This window comes from Elephas maximus, chromosome 1 (assembly GCF_024166365.1).
Source record: "Elephas maximus indicus isolate mEleMax1 chromosome 1, mEleMax1 primary haplotype, whole genome shotgun sequence".
Classification (NCBI taxonomy): Eukaryota; Metazoa; Chordata; class Mammalia; order Proboscidea; family Elephantidae; genus Elephas; species Elephas maximus.
In genome coordinates, this window is record NC_064819.1 from 125686644 (window position 1) to 125696095 (window position 9452).

Sequence of the window (9452 nt, forward strand, 5' to 3'; positions counted from 1 at the left end):
CACACAAGCAATGATACTAATAAGTTAGGTGTTCATACATCCCAATTAGATGAAAAAAGGCCAGGGCTACACCAGTTTTCCCAGTATCTTGTTCACTTATTTCTCTATTCCCTATCAAAAGTGTCTCATTCTTGAAGATAAATTACAAACATCACCCTACATATAAACGGAGAAGTCAAGATGGCTTTGGATTTCTCTGAAGCAACATTCAATTTCAGAAGGTAGTTGAGAAACATCTAAAAAGTACCCAAACACTTGAACTTAGAAATTTATATTGAGCCAAGACGTACCTCTGTATGAACACTACAGATAAATAGTTCGGAATATGCAAGTACTCTGATAATAGCGTTTTCATGAGGTTTTCTTAAAGAAATTACTAGATACGTAATTTCAGCAGAAAAATATGACTAGAAATTCAGCAAAAAGACTAGAAATAAGCATTTAACATATTTAATTGCAGAAGTAAGACAAAAACCAATAAGAAATAGGGGTGACAAAATATGTCATTTTTTATGTAGAAATAACACGGCTTTTTAAAAAATTCGGAAGTGGAAGGAAAAAAGTTACAACATAGATCGCTGTTTAACACTTTTTAAGAGCTGAGAAGCATCAAAAACACTTAAAAATAAATCAATTAATTAGCAATATAAGCATATTTAAGAGGAAAAAAAGACAAACACTAAGAGAAAAATTAACCAAAATTGGATGATGGAAGAAATGAAGAGATAGAGAAAAATAGAAAACTAACTACAATAACAATAAAAAAATAAACCGTAAAGTAAAATATGCGTAAGAAAAAAATATACAAAGAGAAAATATAAAATCATATAACAGAACTAAACCAGCATATCTGTCATACCATTAAAGTTAAATGAGTTTAATTCACCTATTAAAAGAAAAGATTATTCAGATTAGATAATAATACAAAAACCAAACCTAGAATGTTTACAAGAGGCACACATAAAAGATTGTAGGTACGACTGCCATTGTCTCCTTGGCATGTTTAACCCTTTGCTGTCGAGTTAATTCCAACTCATAGGCATGCTATAGGGCAGAATAGAACTGCCCCACTGAATTTCCAAAGATGTAATTTTTAAGGGAGCAGACCAACAATTTTTTTCCAGAGGAGCAGCTGGTAGGTTCTAACTGCCAACCTTTTGGTTAGGAGCGAAATGCTTAACCACTGCTCCATCAGGGCTCCTTTCCTGGCATGTTTAGGCATCTTAATTACGCTAGGAGAATTCCCTCACGTGGGTAATAACAATATGGTACCGACAGTAGTGCAACAGTGGAAGGTGACCAGATAAACGACCTGAGTGAGCCACCCTTCTAAGCTCCCCATCATCTAAGCAGTGTGTAGAGGAGGCCCCTAAATTCCTATGAAACCCAGTGAGCCATTATGGAGGTAGAGGGGAGAGAGGAGCAGGTAAAGGCCTCAGGTTAAGGCAAAATGGCTGCTGTGTATGGGCACTCATTTTTCAGAGCATGAATATAGACGTCCATACTTATCCTCCAAATCCAGAGGGTATCAATCATACCTCAGAGTTCACTGGTACAAAAAACAGAATGAATCAGTAATTTCCCAGCAGAAACAACGGAGTACCTAGAGAACAGGCAAAGATACTAGGCCCCTTCCTACCATTCCACTATGAAGACCTAATAGTCCCCCTTAGATTTCCAGAATCCAAAATGGAAAAGGCGAGAAGAAGGGAGTCAAACTGTCAAAGACTAAGCGTTTGCCTCAAGAGACCTAGCAATCCTAAAGAGAAAAACCAGTTCTATTAGAGAATTTAACCTTGAAAAGACTGAATATTTAGGGAGCAAGGGGCACAGTTTAGACTGACACATTAAAAAAAGATCAGAAGGCCCTAGGAAATAAAGATGCTACATTATTTTAGCACATCAGAATATAGGGCACGAATTTATGACCTCACTACATCAAAGAAATCAATTAAAATAGCATGTAACATTTCATACCTTTCAAACTTACGAAAAGGAGGCCTGGTGACTCAGTGATTATGCCCTCAGCTGCTAACTGAAAGGTGGGCAGTTCAAACTCACCAGTGGCTCCGTGGGAGAAAGACGCGGCAGTCTGCTTCTGTAAAGATTACAGCCTTGGAAACCCTACGGAGCAGTTCTGTTCTGCTCTATAGGGTCACTATGAGTCAGTATCGATCAAAAGGCAATGGGTAACAACAACATCAACAAAATTACAAAAATCTAAAATAATAAAAATTCCAAGTGCTGGCAAAGTTATGAAAACATTATTGCACTTATACACTGATGACAGACAAAATTAGGCCATAATTTGACAAAGTTCATGAGTTACAAGTAGATTCATGATATGTCCGAAGAAAATATTTCATGAAAATCCATTGTAGTATTATTTATAAAAGGAAATAAGAGCGACTTTAAAGGCCAATAACATAAAATCATTAAATAAATTGTCAACTCTGTGGAATATCAGATAGGCATTAAAAATGTATGAATATTTTCATAGGAATAAGGAAATTACCTAAGTGAAAAAAATAGAATATAAAAGTTTATATCACATTAAGCTTATAACTATATAAAACTTCTGTATAGAATTCGATAGTCTAGAAATACCCATGGAAAAATAAACATAGTTTAATTAACCACAGAGGGTGAAAAGATAAAAGATGGTTTCTTTACTTTAAAAAAAAAAAAAGGTATTCTTTTACTATCACTATATGATTCTGCAATTTTAAATACAATGTATGAACCAATCACCTTTATTGGAAATGAGTCTGACCTCAGGCCTGTGGTTCTCAAGTTTGCTGCCCTCTTTTCAAGGACAGAAGGGCAGAAGAGTTATGAGCCCTGAAGCCCCATTACCTGGGCTTCATGCTTGGCTTCTCCATCCGTTAGCCATGAGACCTTGGGAAAGTTATTTAACTTCTCTGCCTCTGTTTCCTCATCCATAAAATGGGATTGTAGAAGAACCTACCTAATAGTATTGTGGAGAAGATTAGAAAACATTTTATATTAAAGCATTTAGAAAAAGTTTCAGCAATTAGCAAGCATTCTATCAGTTAACTATAGTTGCTGTTGTTTTTCTTTGCTGAATTTATGAAGAATGCAAATAACAACACAATATCGTTCCTGAACCAAGCATGTTGGAAATAATCATTCTTGAATTGAATTAGCTTTACAGTCTAATGAAAGAATGTGAGTACATCTGTCTTTTTGTTTTGATTCTTTTTATTTGTTTGCAGCATAGTTAATGTGTGCAATCTTTTCTGCTTGAATTAAATGGGCAATTTTAGTAGCAGACAATCGAGTTACTTAGAGTTAGAATGTTCTCTCTTCGCAGTGTCATAAAAGCAAAATAAAGCCTGAGTCCATGCAACTGATGGATTATGTTCAGACAAAATGTCCAAGCACCTGAATTTCCAATATTCAACACGTAGTTGCCGTCATCCTGCAAACAGACTTGGTGTGTTTCACCTCAATGGCATCAGCTACATTGGCCTGCACAGTAGCAATCAGTGGTCCCTGAATACCTGCAGAGGCCATTAAGACCACAATCAATCATTTCACACTATAACACGAGAGTTGACAGGCTCTTTCTACAGTCCTCTTGCACATGTACAGAAATAAAATAATCTGAGAATTTACTTAAAAATAAGCTTTTATGCTTTCCTCTCCCAGTTACTTTGCTAATAACATTCTCTTTAAGTAGAGGAAACAAATACCCCAAAGAACAATTCTTGAAATTAAAAATAATCAAAATATCCTCCTGCTTTCTATTTCGCTCCTCTAAATGTTCCTTCTTTCTCCTCCTCGCAATTATCTGTAACTCACCTCTCCCTTGCCCTTAGTTGTTTCCAGTCTCTCACCTTTTTTTCCCCTGCCTGTGTCCTCTTTAGATTCCATGCATCCATGCGAGGTGTGAGTTGTTGCCTGTCTGTGTTGACTCTTGCCATAGACAGATGGATGAAATGGGACTCATCAGTGAAGGAAAACTCAATAACGCAAACACCTCAGCCTCGGTGTCTTTAAACAACAGGGTATATTTCTTGTCTACACTCCTTGTCTATTATGCGCCAGCTGTAGCTCTTCCCATATCATCCTCATTCTGGAAGCAGACTAATGCAGCAACCACCACCTGGAGTAACCATGTCAGACAGAATGAGTGAGAGGCAAGCCACATGCCAGCTCTTAAAAATATCTCCAAGAAGTGACCCATATCAGATCTTACATTTCACTGCTCAAAGCAAGTTACATGGCCACAATTTTAAGGGCAGAGAAATGCCATTTTATGAATCTCAGGAAAGAGAGTCACAAATATTTGTCAGATGGCACTAATGACCAAGGCAAAGAACAAACCAAAATATAGTGCTAGTATGATTTATTATGGCTTCGTGCATCAGTAACAAAAAGCTTGATCCCTTCTGGAATTTGCCAAACGTTTTAGGTTTCTTTGTTGAAAATTAATTCTCTCCATAAATATTTCCTTTCTTTTATATTCTTTCTCATTCAAGAGCAATAATTCATGAGATGAGAAATCTGTAATGCCTTTTGACATCTAAAAAACTTATCTTTTACTCTTCATGGAACAAGAATTTAGCCCAAAATTATATATGTATATTGGTTGGTTGTTTGGGTGGTAGGTTTGTTGATAGGTTGATTATATTTGATTTAAGTATTACCCAAAGTTTAGGAAACTGTAACATAATGAAAGACGTGGTAAGAGATCTTTCTCTGATAAACCACAGGTATCTAAGAGGAGAGCCAAGTTAGAAGTAAAGGAAGATTCAGAGCTTTTTTTTTTTTTTTCTTTCCACTACATAGCCATTTGGGATTAAAGTAATAAAACTATCTATTCTGTCTGTTATGATTTATACTATATTAGAATTTTCCAGTAAGCGATGAAATTGCTGTGATCAGCATTGAAAACCACTAGAATGTTTTCTATATTCAAGTAATTTCTCCAGTAGTCTAATTTTTAAGCATGCCTTTGTTGGTTTGTTTCTGAGATGAAAAGAGGGTTTGACTCTTCACATAAATACAGGAGTTATTTTCTAACTGACAAATTATTAATTATTGGTTTATATTCTAAGCTGAGGGGATATTGTTTAAGTACCACCATTTATTTATTTCTACTTTCACCTTACTTTTACAACTTGCTGTATGCTAGTTCTTCCCCAAAGATCTCAAAATAAGTACTTGAATAAAACTACAGTATAAGCATAGCTATAAAGAATGCATTTAATTTCAAGTGCTGCTATAAAGAATTTTACAAATGGCATGACAAGGTCCTTTTATTGTCCTCAATTTCATTACACAGACTCCCTAACAGCCCCTCTGAGAGCAAAGCTAGGCTAGTGTCGATCATTTTTAGCAATTCTATAGGTTACAAAAGAAGAACATTATCCTGACATAACAGGTATTGTTCTACGTATTTGCAGTAACTTTCTCTGAAATATCACGCGGAACACAGATGTAGTTTCTGAAGAACCTGCAACTATTGTCAGCATTAATGGAGAAGCTCAAATTTTGTCCAAGTAAGCTGAAAAAGAAAACAACCCATTAGCTAAAAACAAATGTCTTCTAGAATCAGCATCAGCCTGGGATAAGTTGTGAAGTGGTAAAGAGATGTTTTGCTTCTTTTCCTCTCAGTTTCTTGATGAAAGCCCATCCAAGGAAGCTCTTACTCAGATATTTGTCAAGGCTTACCATATTTTTGCAAATAAATAATGTAGAATAACAAACATAGGAAACATGCATTATTTGCATAAAATACAATATATGAGTGGGTGTTAGATAATACCTACTTCTAGGTCAGTATATCCCAGATTGGGGCCTACAGATTTCAGAGCTCCAGAAATGATATTTTAAAAGTGTTAATTTTGTATTTTGTGATGATTGTTGGTGTTAACTGCCTCTGAGTCTGTTCTGACTCACAATGACCCTATATACAACAGAATGAAATACTGCCCGGTCCTGCATCATCCTCACAATCTTTGCTATGCATGAGCCCGTTGTTGCAGTCATTGTGTCAATCCAGCTCCATGAGGGTCTTCCTCTTTTTCACTGTCCCTCCACTTTACCAAGCATTTTGTTCTTCTCCAGGGACTGGTCCCTCCTGATAACATGCCCAAAGTACATGAGAGAATTTGTGCCATCCTTTCATCTAAGGAGCATTCTGGCTGTACTTCTTCCAAGACAGATTTGTTTGTTGTGATGATAACAACCTTAAAAAATGTAGAAGCTATATGGATCATATATATGAACACCTTAAAAAATGCTATCTCTATGCTTTGTTGAACGGAGATTTTAAGAGTAGTTTCAAAGAGACAAAAATGGCAGGAGATTTGCAAAGTCACTTGACACGTATCAATCTCTCATGCCAAAAGCAACAGAGCATTGGTCTTGGTAATCAAACCCATACTCATGTTTCCAGCAGCAATTGTTTCTTAACAAAAATGCATTATTTATTATTTTAAGATACTGTCATTTTTGAGAAAATCACAGATAATTCATTAAGGGAAAGAAGACAGACACAAAAAGGTGCATTCTGTACGGTTCCATCTACATGATTTTCAGGAAAAAGCAAAAACAACCTATGATGGTAAAGGTCAAAATAGTGATTATAGCAAGGAGTAGATGATGGAAGTTACTGTGAGGAATCAGTATAAGGGAGTCTTCTGGGGTGCTAGAATTATTTTATATCTTGACCCATAAGGTGACTACTCAGGTGACTAGAAATTATCAATATGAAGATGTATGTAGAAATTAATGTCTTGATATATATATACTTTATTATATGGCTGTTGCATTTCAGTAAACATCTTTTTAAATATGCATATTGTTAGTTTGAAGTGGTTTTATTTATTTTGTTATGTTGTTTGTGTATCTTTGTAAATACTTTTGTTTCATGGATGTATAAGAACTATAAATAAATATGAGAGACTTGTATCTACTATTAAGTTTGTATACTTTAAAAGAACACTATAATTAAAACAATTAATTTCAGCATTAGGGGCCCATGAGAAAATTTACCCTTTTAACAGAGTTTGTGCATACATAGGTGTGAGATATACTGCCTTGAACTGTCACACCTGTCACTGAATAATTCTTCCAAAACACGAGGGAATTTAGCAATAATTCTTCCAAATCAAAAGGGCATTGCCCCTGAGTTACCAATGGGTTCAGTTTGAGTCTAAGAAAACACCTGTGCCTTCTGCTGCAACCTAACTGGGCCTCCAGGGTAGAGCCAAAGATACATCTAGATATAAACATACAGCACTTATAGCTTTTGTGCTTACATCAGAAAATCCATTTCTCCATCCAGTTCTCTGTTTCTGACCTGCTGGAAACCAAAAAAGAGATTGTTTTAGGTAAGGAGAAAGCACTGACTTTTGGGCCAAATGTCAGTTTCCTGACAAATACTTGGTCCTTGAGCAAATTATTTAGTCTGACTGAACCTCAATTTTCTCACATTCCAATTGGGAAAAGTTAACTTAAAGGGTTATTGAGACTTTGTATAAAAACATGGAAAGCACCCACTATGGTACACACCTACAGCACTTAAAGTAGGTACTCAAAAAAAAAAAAGAAAGAAAAACAACAGTAAAAAGAAACTTAAAATACAGTAATTAAATTAGAGACACTAAAACTCTGATTCAAGGCCTAACGTGTAAAATGCCTGGCTTTACCAAGTGTATTTTAAGGCTGCTTTTTAGGTTTTTTTTTTTAGGTGCTCATATTATCATTCTTCCTTAATCTGCTCTAACTCATCCAGTGGCTCCATGGGAAAAAGACCTGGCAATTTGCTCCCATGAGGTTTGCAGCTTAGAAAACCCTATGGGACAGTTCTACTCTGTCACGTGGGGTCACTGAGTTAAAATCAACTTGCTGGCACCAAACAACAGGCTGTGTTTCAGAAGATTGAGAAGTCAGAAGGCTAGCTTCAACATGGGTAGAATGTATTGTGATACATTCCTTGCAGCTTTGGAAGTGTTTATTGTAAACAGAACTGATCACTACATAGTAAAGGCAGCCAATCTAGTATAATTTCCAATTACTTACATAATATACATCTCAAAACCTGTTTTGAAACCTTTTTTAAAATAAAGTAGGAATGCTCTAAGTTAGTGGGTAGAAAGAACTCATTAAATAATGGTTAAACTGAATTATATCTTGGATAATTACATCTGCTGATTTTTCTTTTTCCATTTCTACTCTATTTAGAAAATAATTATAGGAAACTAGAATTGCACTGGAAGAAACCAAAGATGATTGCACAAATTCTGGCAAGAAAAGCTAATGAGTAGCAAATAGGTTCATTAAGCATCTCCAATTCCAGGCGTCTTTACAAGCATTTGGCAGATGCTGAATCACAGGCCATTTAATATGACATAAAAGAGGATTTATTAGAGAGGATTTATCAGTCATATTCATTATTACATTATGGTAGTCCAACAAGGAGAAATTACTTACTGTCTTAGGCTGCGTTCTCTAGAGAAGCATCTGTATATATATAACATATATATATAAATATTATAGATATATTTATATATACATACATGAGAAAGAGAGAGAAATTTATATTAAGGAAATGGCTTGTGCAGTTGGAGAAACTGGGAAGTTCTAAGTCCATGCGTTAGGCTGCAGGCTTCACCTGACACATGTAGCTTCAGGGTCTGATGAACCCAAGATCGGTAGGTAAGATGGCAGGCCTTTGGCTCACAGGCTGCAAAGACTGACAAATCCCAAAACTGGCAAGTAAGCAGCTAGCTAAAATCTCAAGAACAGGAAGCCAGATACAGGATCCGGAATGAATAAAAGCCCACCCAAGCCTTGCCAGAAAGTCCACATATATTGGATGCAGGCCACACTTCCAAGTAAACTCCCTTTCAACTGACTGACTCTTACTAGCATATCTCATCATGGAGATGATGACATTATATCAGATCTCATTATGGAGGAGATTACATCGTTACATAGCTGCCAAACTACTTCATAACTGCCAAACCACTGGAAATCATGGCCTATCCAAGTTGACACACAACCTTAACCATCGAGTCCACCCCTTGTCAACTTGGCACCTGCACACATCTCCCTAAATCATACACAACTTCTAAATAAAGACAATTATAAATCATACTTGCACCTAACTTGATGTCTGACTGCTCGTCTCCACTAGGCAAATGCAGTATGATCCCTTTTTATTTATTGCCCATGACAACGTGTTGCTAAAATACCATAAAAATGCCAGAAATCAGATGTCTAAACATGTCAGATGTCTAGACAAATTATTTATAAACTTTATCTACACTTTGAATTTGTTTAATTTAGTAGCTACAGAATTCCCTCAGACTATTTTTCTAGGGCTGCTAGAATGACAGAATTTTAGTAGAATAAATAACAAAATACACATCCATAATGGAAATTTTTGAAGGATAAAATAAATAAATACATATTGA